The following is a 16,489-nucleotide window of genomic DNA, read 5'->3' as shown; positions in this document are numbered from 1 at the left end:
CCGTTAACATTGAAGATGCAATTTCCAATAGTAACTCTTTTAAAAGCTAAAACTGTGACTTTTTTCTACCATGAAAGTTAAAAACAAAATCATATCCTGGAACGGAAAATTTAAATTTTCTTATGTACTGCTTTTTGCAAAGGAAGAACAGTTGCGCGGCATAATTTGAACTTAAATTTGCCTTGAACTTATACACGTTTCAACTGAGACTTATTTTATGTTCTTCACACCCCTAACTATAAGTCTTCTTGAAAATTAAATGTGTCTGCATTTCAAATCTTTAACTCTCAGGTCATATACATATAGATCAATCTTTATCAAATTCGTTATTTATATTATGATAAGTTTTTGGATTCGTGTAAAATATTTCATGAAACATTGTTTAAAAGTTTTCAGTTTTAAAAAAAATATATATAATGTGACTAGCTCATTTAATCATTTTTAAAATTCCTAATTACATTTACTCCAATGCACGAAACAAAAGTCATATCGTCATGCAATCTAGCTCTAAACAATTTTTCGTCGTCGGATACCTGGTTTACTTCACATTCAAAGTTTGATAATGTTATACCAGTAACCTAAAACAAAAGAAGAAAAGTGAAACATTGAGACCCATTGTCATCGTGTAACCCAGTTTTATCATTATACAATATACAAATATTTAAAAAAAAAAAATTTAAATAAATTTGCATATTAAGCCACTTAGAATATACGAACATAAGCATAATCAATATAAGGTATAGGATTGTGGAACGTTAAATATTAGTGCATGATCCTAACGATACCAAATATCAAGCATGGTTTTTATGACGAACGACTTTCACCTATACTACGGTAGTTTTACTGTATTAATTTTATTATACTGACATTGTCAAGAATACCATGGTTGACCGATGATGTTTAAATGAGTAATTTTAAAAGAAATCGTACTTTTTTTTAACTTAGTCAAAACAAATATGCACATTTGTAGTTTGATTGCAATAAGAAGAATAGGAAAAATGTATGCATTTCTTTTTGGATTTGTCATAATCATTTAAGAATAAATTATTCATTATTTCATTCTTCTATATTATCGATATTTATTATATTTAGTTTGACCACAAACTGTTTACTGGGATACCTAAATTCGGTAATTTTAGTACTGTTCAAACATGTAGTAGAACCAGTTGAAGTGGGAGAGCGTTTAGCTGAACGGATTGTATTATAGGCAGACAGGTCTAGACTAAATCGGTATTTTAATCTAAAGCTTCGTATAGGGATTTATTAAGCTACATGCACGTTGAAAATAATTTGAAATCTGTGAGGGGTCAGTATTGTGCATATGATAAAATGAAATATATGCCCCTATTCAACATTATATTATTTCTAGTAGAATTCCAAATTACTAGTCCGTCCACCTGGTCGCTCCCCCTTTGCAGAAAAGAACCTTAAATTAATTCATTATTTGTTTGTTTCATTAATACAAAATGCAGTATTCAATCAAATATATTTAATCGTGAAGTACATGCCATTAACATGATAAAGACCATCATTGTTTTAAGTAAGCAATACAATACGGAATATTCTCGATTCATATATCATTAAGTATACGTATATTGATAAGAACAGTCCTTCAGCAACATAATTTACTATCGAAAAGTAAGCCTATCATAGAATATATGCATTTAGTTAATAGGTCATCTAAGCACCAAGTGTTTGCGAAAATCAGGCAATGGTTCTTTTGAAATCATCCAAAAAAATCAAATTTTAAATTTGTGTTCTGCTATACTCAATTTTCTTTTAAATATGAAAGTATCATTTTGACATTTGATATATTTTGCTTACTAAAGTATTTGAATCATAAAATCAATTTATTTGTATGGTTTATCATAAACACAGTCCTCTTTCAAGCAATGGCTTCTCCCGTATAAAATGCAAATATTCAGCCAGCTTAATCTTTTAAGATTGAATCTTTAAACCATTTTGATAATCAGACTTTTAAGAATAAATTTGCAATCCCTATAAAATTAAACGAAACATAACTTAAATAAATTGAAAACAAATGATCTTTTCTTTTAAGAGATGTTACCTTTCTTAATTTGAAAAACTTTGTATTGTCATTTGGTATTTGATTGTTGAAAAGGTTCAAGCCAATGTCTCCTTATATTTTTACAAACTTTTTTTTCTTGTCTTTTATCAGAGTTTTGTTCCATTTTATGATTATATGAAGTATTCTTACATTTTTAAAGTTTTCCACGTCAATCGTTATATTACTAGAAAAGTTTGAATGCAACATAGAAGGGAATATGTTTCCGACTCTTGGACAATGCTCTTCTTTCTGTAAAACACAATGTTAAAAACAAATCATCAACATGTTTACCATCTATTTCTATAGAAATTTTTTATCTATGATGAGTTTTTTTTTTTATATCTAACAACTACGTGTGTAATGTTTATTTGAGGTCAAAGATGACAACTCCCTAAGCTCTATTTCATAAATATTACAAATGATCTTAATGCAATAAAGTGTTCAAAACATACTTATAACACTTTGTTAAGATATCTATAACATGTATAATATTAAGATAATTTTGAAAGGCTTGAATTTTATAAGTGAGAAATTCATTGTTGGAACAAAAAAAAAATGAAATTGAGGAAGACCCTTTCGTAAACTTGATGTTAAAAACAATGTTTTTTTTCTTTAGACAATGCACTCCATCAAAGATAATTAAAGATCAAATGCTTACCTACTTTAAAATAAATCAGTTAAAATTGTTTCTAAAACTAATGCACCTTTTTCGACAAAACAAGTATCTTAAAATTAACGGTTGAAAGTCTCAATCATATGAATACAAGTGTGCAAGTTTTCTTATCACTTATAATACTAATGACTCACATAGTGTCCAAGGGCTAGATGTGAGTTTACTGATAAAACAAAAATCATTGAGTTCGACAGCCAGATTAAACATCCATTGAAACCAAAAACATTACCATACTTATTCCTATATATAAGACTGAGATGCCGCGATAAGCACAAACATATATGCAATAATCAAGAGTTTAAGAACAGTAACGTTTTTAGAAAAAAGTTCTATTACGGAAATATCAAAAACTGGTTTTCTCAAAAACTATATACTATAATCTGTTAAAAAATTGGGATTTTTGTTTTCAAATTGTTCTAAAGTAAAACTGATTTAGTCAAATAAGTCTTCATCTTTCTGGGGAACTAGCTATAGACAACCGATTTTTTTAGAATAGTATTTGTGACAAGTCCATGTATATTTTTAGAGAAGTTATAACTAATCTTAAATATACTTGTCATTTCAATATGACATGTTTTTACTGCTCTGTGTTGCTCTGTTTCTGTTTTGGTACAATTATTTTATATAAACCTACTGTTATAGTACCGCCAAAATGACTGCATGCAAACAAGTTTGGATCCCATCTACACGTCTGCCTACTTGTACAAGTTTTACATCTAAACACGAATGAAAGATATTATAATTTCTAAAATATTTCAAACTAAATACATTTTTCAGTACCCGACACGAATAAAGACACATACTCGTATTATTCTCAACTGACTTTTATTTTAAATAAGGTACCAGAATAGTTGTATTGTCTGAGTCTCATTCCTAGTTGTTACATGTTGATTCGCATAGTGGTTAATAAATGCATACTATAATAATTTGTTAAATTGTAATATACGTTAATCATGTATGAAGATACATAATCATTTAAAAAATACAATTTACATTGTTTTATACTGCTATAATATCGAAAGTTATTTTATTTCATGTGTCTACAAACGGTGTACTGGGATATAGAAAAACGGTAATTTAAGTACTTTTTCAAACCTGCAGTACAACCAGATAAAGTGGGTAGAGCGTTTAGCTGAACTGATTGTTTTATAGGAAAACAGGTCTAGACCAAATCGGTACTTCAAATCAAATGCCTCGCATAGGGATAGCACCAAGCTACCTGCACGTTAAAATAATTTGCACTATGTGAGGGGTCTGTATTGTGCATATTATAAGAGAAAATGTATGTCCCTATATATTCAAGATAGATTTTATTTCTAGTGGAAGTCAAAAGTTACTAGCCCGTCAACCTGGTGGGTTTCCCTTGCAGAAAAGAACTTATTTTTTGCATGTATTGGACTCGCCCAGGATATGCACTGAATATTTGCCGCTTTGACGTTCAGCAAGCAATTTTAATTAATAAATTATTCGTTTGTTTTATGAATACAAAATGCCAAAAAAAAACTAAAACCAAATTTATCTAATCATGAGAAGACATAAACATGACAAAGACTTTAGAATTCTATGAAATATTTTACAGTGTGACAGTCATTCAGTAAGTTGAACATGATTTACTGAACGGAAGCAAAAACCTATCATATGTACATGTATTAAGTTACCATATCATTTGATAAGCAATGTTTTAAAGAGAGGGGGCACTGATTCCTGTAAATCAAAACAATATATTTATTTGCAGACAGATCTAATTAATAAATGCATAGACGAAGACATTAACATCAGTGGAGTCCATGTTTATTCCATCAGATTTTGCATGTAATTTTGATTTAGTTTTTAATCAATCTCCTATTAAATACTGTTTTCCTTATTCATGATATCATACGAGAGAGAGAGAGAGAGAGAGAGAGAGAGAGAGAGAGAGAGAGAGAGAGAGAGAGAGAGAGAGAGAGAGAGAAATTAGATTAAGTGATTCCAAAAATGTTATTACTTCAACGAATATTCTTGTATTTAATGCGCCGTGCAGTGACCTATAGTTGTTAATGTTTGTGTCATTTTGATTTTTTGTGGATAGTTGTCTCATTGGCAATCATACCACATCTTCTTTTTTATATTATACATAAATAAGTGACTTATCAATTTTCTGCTTACTTTCTTTTCTTATTTAGAACATTACACATCATTTGGTGTATGTTATATTATTAAGAATTTTAGATTGTTTGAAACGCAATTTCGTTCTGTAGAATGAATATGAATGTATTATGTATGTGCTAGAATAGAGTTTTATTATAGAGTCCACCGTTTATCTCCGGACGATTGATCACAGTGCCCCATGTGTATACTTTCCTGGGTAAGAAAAGGTAAAATTATATACAGGTGATGTTCAATAAATGTATTTAATGTCTTAAAAAAATAATATAAAAAATATAAATTAGGTCTTCAATATGAAAAAATTATTATCTGTCAATAGATAAAAAAAAAACCTCCAATACCATGATATGTATAGCATTAATATAGACCGTGCACTTATATGAGATCTTTCATTGTCTTTAGATTTGCTTCATTTAAAAAAAAAATATCAGCCAAAAGGAACTAGGCAACCTTCCTAGAAGTAGAAATGATACAAACTTTAGACTCTCAATAGCATATGTCGCTCATTACATAAATCTCTGTGCATTTTCAAAAAAGAGACACTATTAAATATTTAAACTATAATACAGCATGCGAAAAAAATCTGCGTTCGTTAAAATAATCTTGTATTGCTGTTCATTTATCCATGTATACAGTTCCACTTAATCTTCTTTGTCGTTGACCAAAACAAACAAATATAAGGAGGAACATTAACGGTCACTCTTTTTATAAAGAGGCAGCAAACTACTTGGACGACATTTTACCTGCTTGTAAATCTTATCTTCCGGATCAATTTGTTTTTTAATGGTTTCCATTGATCCCTTTACAATACATAGTTTTAAAGATTATAGAAAAAAATGATAATCGTCTTTCCGTCTAAAATGTATGCATTAAAATTTTCAAGATATAAGGTAAAAAGGCTAAAATAGGGGAAAAAACGTCGTTATTGGTAATAACTCCAATAGATTTGACATCAAAAATTTTTTCTTATCCTTGGTGGTCAATTTTTATATCCACCTATGGAATTATTTAAATAATAAGCATACATTAAAAAAAATGATAAAAATGTTCCATTTGAGGACAACGACTTATGAATGAAGTCGTCTAAAAGAATTGATGCAAATATATGGTAGAAACCTATCAAACATTACGATCAATTTTGAAACCAACCTTTTATATTATATGTAAAATCATATGATAAAAAAAAGAAATAATTGTTTCAAAACTGAGTTTATACTTTTTGGCAAAGTCCACATTTAATATCTGCCACATTTGTTTTTACGTTGCTTTAATATTTAGAAAAGTAAAAGGAAAACGCAATAGGAGATTGACAAAGAATCATATGAATGAATTAATTAATAAATTACAGCTAGTTTGACTTTCTTACATTTAGCTCTGTGAACCCTAAGAATGTCAAATCTATGCAATACATTAATATCACTACATCTAGACCTGACCGTGCTAATAATCAAATTGAGCTTAGAAATACACAATAGAAAATATTTGTACAGTAAAGTACACAAATTGTTCAATGTTTTATTTCATTTCGATCAAATTCAATTGCATGTGACGAAACTTACGAACTTGAAACATAGCATTCTGTCAATGTCGTCAACATTTTGATATAATCTTTTATAGCAAAGTTTTATTTGACACTAATATCTATGATTTATCAGCAGTGAGAATTATTAAAGCATTGAAAAAAATCGCCTTCTTAAGATTATATAAAGAACAAAGTGTGTATCCATAATTTGTGTACCTTTTACATTATACATGGACTTATTTTGTTTACAACAAATATTCAGAAATAATGCAAAGGAGTTCGGCATTCCCTCATTGACGATAAGACACGTAATAAACTGAAAACCAATCGTTTGCCGCTTTTTCTGTAAAGTGTTTATAGAATCATATTTAAAACAGTGTGGTCCTGGCCATTGATTGACGACCTAAATTATCCCATTGACTGGGACAGATTAGGTGAACGTTTGTCGGTAACAATCACTGCTCACTATGTACTTGTTAACGACACTGAATCTGTAGGGTCACCAAAGGTTTTCAACACCTAAATAAAGCAATTCGAAAAAACGAATCCGGAATAATACGATGTGTTGATGTATATCAATAATACAAATCAAAACATAAAGGTTATTCCTGAATAATTTTACTATTTATCTTATTATTAAAGGCGTTAAGAACCTTTGGTGACCCCACAGTTTAAATTCTATAATAAGTAAGAAGTGAGCAATGGTCGTTACAGTTGAACGTTCACCTAATCTGTCCCAGTCAATGGGATAGTTGAGGTCGTCAATCAATGGCCAGGACCACACTGTTTTGAATATGATTCTAGTTTAAAATCAAATATAATGTAGGACAAAAGTAGGGATTTTGATGATATTTGCCAAAAGCGTCTGAAATTCTACCAAATTTAGTTCTAGGAAACATAGAGCGCAGGTTTCGACACACAAAATATTCAAATCAGATATGTTAAACCTTATGACAAACATTGTGATGACAGATTTAGCTTTTCGACATATCCACTCAATGTTTCAAGTCCTAAAAATCAATGAAAAGGAGTAAGTTCAATCAGGCAGTAGCATAATTCATATTTCTATCAAATATTTCTCATTTGGACGTTTTAAACAATATTTCAATGAATTATGGTTAAACATCGACTTGTTTGGAAATATATATAATAAATTAAATATTTATAGCTGTTTAAATATAGGTATTCACGTCTTTAACATGACATCTGACATAATTCAAATTTTAATTTTCTAAGGAAATGCAAGAAAAGAGGCATTTATATATTGAGTTTGTGGCCTGAAACCATAACGCACATGCGTTAACAATAATTATTATCTCGTTTTACAAAATTGATGTGAAATATAATGTATATCTGATTATGATAGCAACCTTCCAGCGACACCAGCATATGGAGTATATATGTCTCAATTGATACGTTACTCTAAAGCTACCTCAAAGTACATTGATTTTGTTGAACCAGGAATACTACTTTCTCAAAAATTGCTAAGACTGGGCTATGAATCAATCAAACTAAGGTCATCCCTGAAGAAATTTTACGGTCGCCATCATGAGCTGATTGGCCATTATGACAAAAGTGTATCAGAAATCATATTTGATATTCTTCCTCAGTCATAATAACCTTCCAACATTACCGTACTGAACAAGTAAATAACACGACGGGTACCGTATACGGTACAGGAAATGCTTACCCTTCCAGAGCACCTGATTTCACTACCGGTTTTTACTGGAGTTAGTGTTATTCCTAAATTATCATTCATAACTGTTAGTTTAAACATATTTTATTGGTGAAAGCAAATGGATTAGACACAAGTTTTTCAACTAAGTTCCGTTTTTTAATGGAGTTCGTGTTGTTTCTTATTCCTAATTTTTAACTGTTGATGTAAATGTCCTTTGATTTTGTGAGTCCTTGTTTATCCCTTGGTTTTGATTGCTATTGTCATTTAATTTATCAAAGTCTGCGTCTCAGTTTCCTAGGCATAAAGTTATGTGTGATGTCATGAATAGAGCGCTTACCCGTAAATTGTAAACAAAAGGTACATTTCCTTATGATCCATTGTAATATTATCAAATAAATAATGTATGAAACTTGAATGTATTTTGATTATACCACGGGTGTGAAATTTTTTGATCATATTTGTCTTTTGTTTTGTGCTGTGATATTATATCGCTTGGTTAAGTGCCGTTTTCTATGTTACCTGTCTTATGTAACAAAAACCAGGTGGTTTAAAAATTGGGTGTTATAAATTTGTGTTTAAATACTCTTCTTACCTAATCATGATAATTTAAGCAAAATACAGTTAAACATTCAAAACCCTTTTTCACAGATTCACTTACGTATTAAAACGTTCGCAATGATAAAACTCAATAATGTTCTCCGTATAAATCAAGTGTTTATACTTTAGCGTAAATCTGTAATAATCTGAAGAAGAAAAACAACAATTTAAAGCGCAGTAACTTTAGATTTTTATAAACCATATTTTTATGAATTTGTTTACTGATCTCAAAAAGTCTCTGCTTAATCTATAATTAATTTGTTTACTGATCTTAAAAGTCTCTTTTTAATATATAATGAATTTGTTTACTGATCTTAAAAAGTATCTGTTTAATCTATAATATTACCAGTAACTTGAACACATAATTATGATGAAGATAAAGCTAAATGTCTGCTTTAAGTACCATTTTAAATTTGATGAAGACGTGAAATTCATTTTTTATGTATATATTATTTCATTAGTACCGGCACTGTATGCATGTTGAAAGTTCAGAATTTTTCTTCCATATTAAAACTGTAAACTAAAAGCTTGCTAAAATTATTTTGAGATAAGGTAAAACAGCTATTGAGTTACAACAGATGGTTTGATCAGAAAGATATTTGAAACTGAAATAATCAAAATGTTTTTTTCGTGTTATTCTAGCTGACATATTTTGTTTCGGCGTTGACAAAATGTTAAGACATTGATCAAAACAGGACCAGTAGTCTCTGAGATAAAGAATTCAGGTAGATAATCGATAAATACAGATGATAGCTTCCAAGTTGTGACAAATTTGAATCTGGATACCCGACTGAAGTTTTTTTCACACATAGGCATTTATAAGTTAAAAAAAAAGTAAAATCAAAACACATGTATGAGTAAAAGTTGAAATTTCGGGGTGAACTATGATGCTTCACGCAGCTAGAAAAATCAATTACTATCGTTTAACAAGTGCTCTCTAAAGTGATAAGAAACGATGTTAGGGATCGTGTCTTCGAAAATGGAAACATATACGGTCTTCCGCTACATAAAGTTAGGATATCCATTTTTTTTTAAACTTAAATCCAATTGTTTCAACTTAAATGATGCTTTTTGTTTGTAGACCTCTACAGAAGAGTAGAAATAATCACGGTTCAAATTAAATTCAAACAAAATCAATTTTAAAAGTTAACTACTGTGCAAAAATATATTATATCGAAATAATAAACGACGGTTAAATAAAACAAACAATTGATAAATGAATCAAATATTCTATATGTCGTACCAATTTTGATATTGTTTTTTTGATACGAATTCTCGTTTTCCTATTTTCTTACGCAAACGATTTACATTTATCAATGTATATCAAGCTATTGGTGAGCTAATATGATTAGATATTTCCTCACGCCAAAGCTATATTGCAACCAATTCTCGAAAACTTTATTCCAGATGTGATGTACGCAATAGACATGATGTCTCTACTTTTCTATTGACCTTAATTTATTAGTTAAACATGTCAATCAAAATGTCGAATGTCAAATCAACGTGTTTGTGAAAGCGTCTTTTAATATTGAATTAAGAAGATGTATTATTGTCATTCAGAAAACTCTCCACAAAAGACCAAAATGACACAAAATTTAGCAGCTAAATTTCACTGTTCGGTCTTCAATAACGATCAGAACCAATATCCCATAGTCAGCTATTGAAGGCCCCGAAATGACTAGAGTAAAACAATTCATACGAGAAAACAAAAGGTCGTATTTAAGTTCAAAATGATGAACGAAAAATAAAATATATCACTTCAACAAACGATCATCCTTGATGTCCATACTCCTGACTTGGGACAGGCACTTACAGAATGTGGCGAGATTTAACTAATTTTATTTTTTTGGCGTAAACCCTATACCTAACGTGAAATAGTGGTTCAAATGCACTACACAAAATCAAACCATACAAAGAAGAAACGATTTTATCTTTTGATGAAAAAGCAACAAACAACTCCCACTGAATTATAGTATGCTGGCTTGGGACAGGCAGACGTAGAATGTGATGGGTGATCTAGACTGTCGCTTCTTATCTGTTGATTCGATTATATATGTGATATCTGTTGTGTTATTGGATGGATGCAAACAACATCATTTCAAATATTCACTGAAAAAACATAGTTTATATAGTCCATGGTAAACTAAAATGGTCCATAACATGGTTTCACTTTTACCTTATTAAGTAACCTCTACATTAACTTGGGGTTTTGTTGTCAGGCAAACAGTGCCAGTTATTTGTCGCATCTTTTTGAGTAAATTTTTGTTTCAAGTAAGAGGATTGTTTTAAATATTAGGACGCATCAAAAGAGATGGATAACGCCTACTTTTGAAATTTCAGGAAATAAAAAGTAAAAACACAAAAATACCGAACTCCGAGGAAAATTCAAAAAGGAAAATCAAAAATCAAAAGGCAAAATCAAAAGTCCAAACACATCAAACGAATGGGCAACAACTGTCATATTCCTGACTTGGTACAGGCATTTTCTAATGTAGAAAATGGTGGATTGAACCTGGTTTTATAGCTAGCTAAACCTCTCACTTGTATGACAGTCGCATCAAATTCCATTACATTGTCAACGATGTATGAACAAAACATACAACGACCATCATTGCTGTTTAACGAGTAAAACCAGATTTGCTGATGATAAAACCAATTAATGAAAAAAATTACGATATCTCTTACCATGAGTTAGATTTAGATTTTTGAAAACACATTGCTTTTTTTGGCCAGATCCTCTAGGTTGTAATTCACCACAATTCACAAACTCGTCGAGTTTATCATGTAATTTGCATTGATCAATGAATTTCGAATCGAAATTGACCGTGAAATTCAAAGTCAACTCCTGAAAGTACAAAGAACATCACAATACAAATGAATATGACATGTATCGATATTTTGACATTAAAAACCTAACAAAGACATCATAAACGTTGTATTGCGACAACATCTGAGAATAACATTTATTTTTAGCAGTTATAATTTAACTGCAGCGAATATGAGATTGACAGTTGATGTCTCCTTAAAGATGATCGAGTCAAAACATATTTAAATGCAAGTCTGAAATTAAACGCTTTCGCTCGGGCAAAAATAATCACTAATATAATGCCTACCCACGTTAAAACTACAATAAAGTATACCTTGCATCAATTATTTCTTAAGGTGGTACCTAACACTACAGGGAGATAACTCTTTAGAATCAGCTAAACGTTTTAATTACGTTGTATTGTTAAGGAAATATTAAGCTTCCCAAATGATCACAATTAGTGTTTGTCTGAAAAAATGGTTAGTTCTAGTTTTTTTTCTTTGCTTTTGTCAAATGGTCAAAGTAAATACTTGGTGAAAATTAATTTTAATGAAGGTGTTTGGAACCACACTGAATACTCTCTGACAAGGTGTGATCATAACACTGAGTTTGCCCCAAGCAAGAGATATAAATTTATGCTTAATCACTTATCAGAAGAACATTTTGTTTTTAATTTTGTATATTGTTTCCATTTTGATATAATATATCATATATACCATATCATGTATCCCTCATTATTATATTAGATATATTGCCAAGACATGTATAAGGTTAAACAATTTAATTTTCGATTGTTGCTACCTCACTAAAATGATAAATTTATAACTATCGTATTCTGTGTTGACTTGAGTTATCATTGATATGTTCAAAATTAAAAATTTACTGTTAACAAATTTTAGAATTTTTGAAATACTAAGGCTTTTATACTTCAGGAATTCACGTCGATTACTTTAGCTGTATTTGGCAACACGTTTAGGAATGGTTGGTCCTCAAAGCGTTTCAAGTTCGTTCTTTATTTGACCATTTTACATTTTTTGAAGCAAGAGTCACTGATAAGTCTTTAGAAGACAAAACGCGCGTCTGGCGTTAATAGAAAATTTTAATTCTGGTATCTATGATGAGTTTATGTAAACATCAAACCTAGTATGTAGTTTTTATTTACGAATTTAGGTGTGTGACGGGGGGGGGGATCAACAACATAAATGACACATGCCAAACAAAAAGCACCTTAAACTTCAACCTTTATATAATCAAATAATTATATATGATATTACAACTAAACTATCTACATTTGATAAATATAAGAATCATGTAAGGATGTATAAGTATATATATATATTTATAAATTGTAGCTGTTGTCATTTTAGATAAGAACAAAATGTTTTAACAGTTAAAATACAAAAAAAGTCGAGGTTTTTTGGTCGAGTATTGTTCAAACTGGTCATGTAATAGTTCTGACTATTTTCAACGGCAAATTTAAGGGTCAAGTACATTTCAGTACAGGCGAGTATGGTTAAGACTTGGGTCGAGTAATGTCGAGTAAAATTCAGACCAATTCAAACTGTTCAAGTAAAAATCAGCACAGTGGAGTACAGATATAGGCCTTTCAGATTTTTAGTGGTTTAAGGTGTATGTATTAGTATTCTTCAAATTGGACAAAATACTAAATAATAATTATCAAAACGGAGCAAAGTAATTTATAGTGTTTATTTTGTTAACCTCTTTAGAAATAAACTGTTTCCGCATTGTTTCGGTAGACAGAAATATATTTTCTTTTTCTTCAATCTCCAAACAAAGACTTAACTTTCTTCGAGATGAGTTCAATTGCGACTACAAAGGCAAGTATTTGAAATGGTTAAACATTTCACACATGTCCATTTTTATGTATGCAGTTTGATGAATAATTGTTCCACGACTTCTAAAGGGAGTATAAAACCTCAAATGGTATCTGTGGACAACCATAATCATTTGTGAGGTGAGGAGATCTTTTGTAATTATGAATGTTATTGAATCTTAACTTATGAAGAGGAAAAACTTACGTTGCCATCAATTCGATTTTGTTTTGGTGACACAGACGCTTCGTAACAAGTGCCAAATTCTAGTGGAATCCATTGCAATGCATCTTCATTTGATCTGTTGTACCTGCCACACCTATACAAAAAAGGTTTACAAAAATATTGTATATATATGTATACATATGAATCGACAGAAATACTTACTAGAGAGAAATATTTCACTAAGGATACGAAAAAAAAATATTCTGTGAACAATTTATAAGTTAAAATAATACTAAATCGGACATGTCTTACATGTAGACAATACGTATGTCTATGTTATAGTCATTACAGATATGTTAACTGTATACGATGACTGGTAAAATAATGAAATTCAAACAGCGAAATTCCATCAATTAACATCTTTTAAAACGCATTCACATTATCTCTTTCTAATGTTTTCTGTTTTTGTGCATACATACTAAAGACTCTTACATCTTTTATATGTCAACTAGCCTTTGTACAACTTGTCTTGAGAAGTGTATCAATGATGCGGATAGACAATTACTTCAAAAAACATTTATTAAACAAAATATGTACACAAAAACACAACATATTGAATTAAACGCTGGACATTATCAATACTTTGATGACTTTAACATTCATAAATTTTCCCGTAAAATATTTATATTCTGACGTCAAAGTTATAGTCGATCATCCATTCATGTCATTTAATAGTGTTTTTTTTACCTGATGTGGTCTAATTTCTTGTTGTAAAGTTGTAGAATAGTACAAAATAAAGAAATATCACACACTGTGCAAGGAGTTCCATGTCTTCATAGATCTATGCGCGTAATTCAGAAGTCATAGACGATACAGTTTTCACGTTAGCCGATAAATTTTGTTTGAAAATTGTACTCGTGAAACTTTTAAGAGAATACTTATGTTAATTTGACATTAAAATAGCATTGTTAATTTTTAAACCCTAGTATATCCTTTATCGAAAATCTACAGGAACATCATATAATTTTTCTAAATAAATTCCGTTAATTTACTGTATGGAAGCTATTGTTTCTAAATTAATTTTATAGGCATTGCACCATTAACAATTGCTGGTAAGTTTCGTTTGTATTTTGTACTTTGCATTCGATCTTTAAATCTTACAACCCCATTGATGTAAGTTTATCAAAATCGTGTAGTTTCAAATAAAATGTTAAAGTTCATAACAGGTATACATACCAAAGTGTTAGGCCGTGTTCACATTGACCTAAATTCGGTGTTGTGTTAGTGTAACTCACACGTAAACTAAGCACAATTGCGTTCCCATTGATAAAACTCAATGTTAACATGTAGTTTAAATCATGTTTTACCTACACACAGTCGATAGTCAATGTAGGCTTTGTGTAGGTTAAGTGTACACAAAACTAGGCATTTAGGACATTAGTTTTATCGTGTATATATTTAAGGAGGAAACTATTTTTGAGTAAAATTTATATTTTTGATAATTATTAGTTGTCTAAATTTTACAGATTTTTTTATGTTAAAAAAAATTTAACGTATTTTATTAACCCCTAATCAAGACTCAAAGCATCATCATTGCCGAACCTATAAGGCAGCTAACAATTGATTTTCGGGGGGGGGGGGGGGGCTATTGAGTTCAGTTGAGTATAAAACATAAAGGCAAGGGGGTGGGGGTGGTGAGCTATTGATTTTGTTTTGGAAATTTTTTTCAAGTTTTTGGCCCTGAAAAAAAAAATGTTTGTTTCACCCTCATATAATGCTAAAATAGATTTCGACTTGTCACCAAAATTTATACTGAAAAAAATCAACAGCTCATGCTCCCCTCCCCCTCCACAAAAAATGAAGTAAATAGATGCTGCCTAATTCATATGAAAAGGTCTTCCCGAATCGACTTGACGTACACAGAAATATTCGCCACTGGTCTTTACTCAAAAAACGATTCACGCATAAATGCATGACTAAAAAAAGTTTGAGGTAAATGATATGTTTGTCTAGTATCTCAGATCCGTTTAATAACACGTAAAATAAATTAAAAAAAAAGTTACACTAAACCTTTACCAAATACTCCTTGGCGAAGAAATACCATTTGAAACGAACAGAAAAGATAAAAATGTCGTGATCCCTAATATCTCAAACCTTTTTTTTCGGCTGTAAGCACGCTGTTGCAGCTAACGTTTTCTAATGCGTTATCGAGACATCTCTAGTATATTCAAACTACTGCAAATTATAAAAATGGCTTTCATAAAGTAGAAACCGCCTAACTTAAAAAAAGGGGAGAGTTATTTTTTTTTTATCTGAGTCAGATTTTTTTCGCGCGTACGTTTTTATTCCTTTTTTTTCGATGCTGGTGATCAAATACTTTTTTTTTAATATTTAACACTATGATGTATGGGGAAACTCTTGATTCAGAATATTTTTTTTTATCATCTGTATGACCATTTTTTATTTTATCAAATTGGGGATCGCAATATTTCCATTCCCATCCCCAACCCCCTTATGAAGTCAAATAGTTGTTCCCTTACCGCTAGAAAAAATTTCCAAATTCTAAATTTAGTTCTACGTAATGAACATTTCAATGACATATAGTTTACAAGTGGGAACAAATCTTATGTACAGGTAGCTAAACAAGGTGTATAGATGTGAACAAATGTAATGTGAAACCAGTGTACACTGCACTAAACTAATTGTAAACATGTTTACTCTGCACGGCGTTTGGTGTGAACACGGCCTTATTAAATTTCAAACCATATGATTATTAAATTTATCGAGGATCTACATCTACGTTGTAATTCAATAAAATAAACTATGATAAGAATATTTAAAGAAGTATTTGCATTATTTACAGACATCTTTATGTGTTTATAGAAGCATTTAGTTTTCGTTGTTTAAACAATAGAACGTATTTTATACATCTTGTCTCATCAAAATGTATTCATTAATGTATAAATAAAACCATTTCTGAAACCATAACTTTCATCAACTTAC

Source organism: Mytilus trossulus, chromosome 1 (assembly GCF_036588685.1).
Source record: "Mytilus trossulus isolate FHL-02 chromosome 1, PNRI_Mtr1.1.1.hap1, whole genome shotgun sequence".
NCBI classification, from domain to species: Eukaryota; Metazoa; Mollusca; class Bivalvia; order Mytilida; family Mytilidae; genus Mytilus; species Mytilus trossulus.
This window is presented reverse-complemented; position numbering follows the sequence as displayed.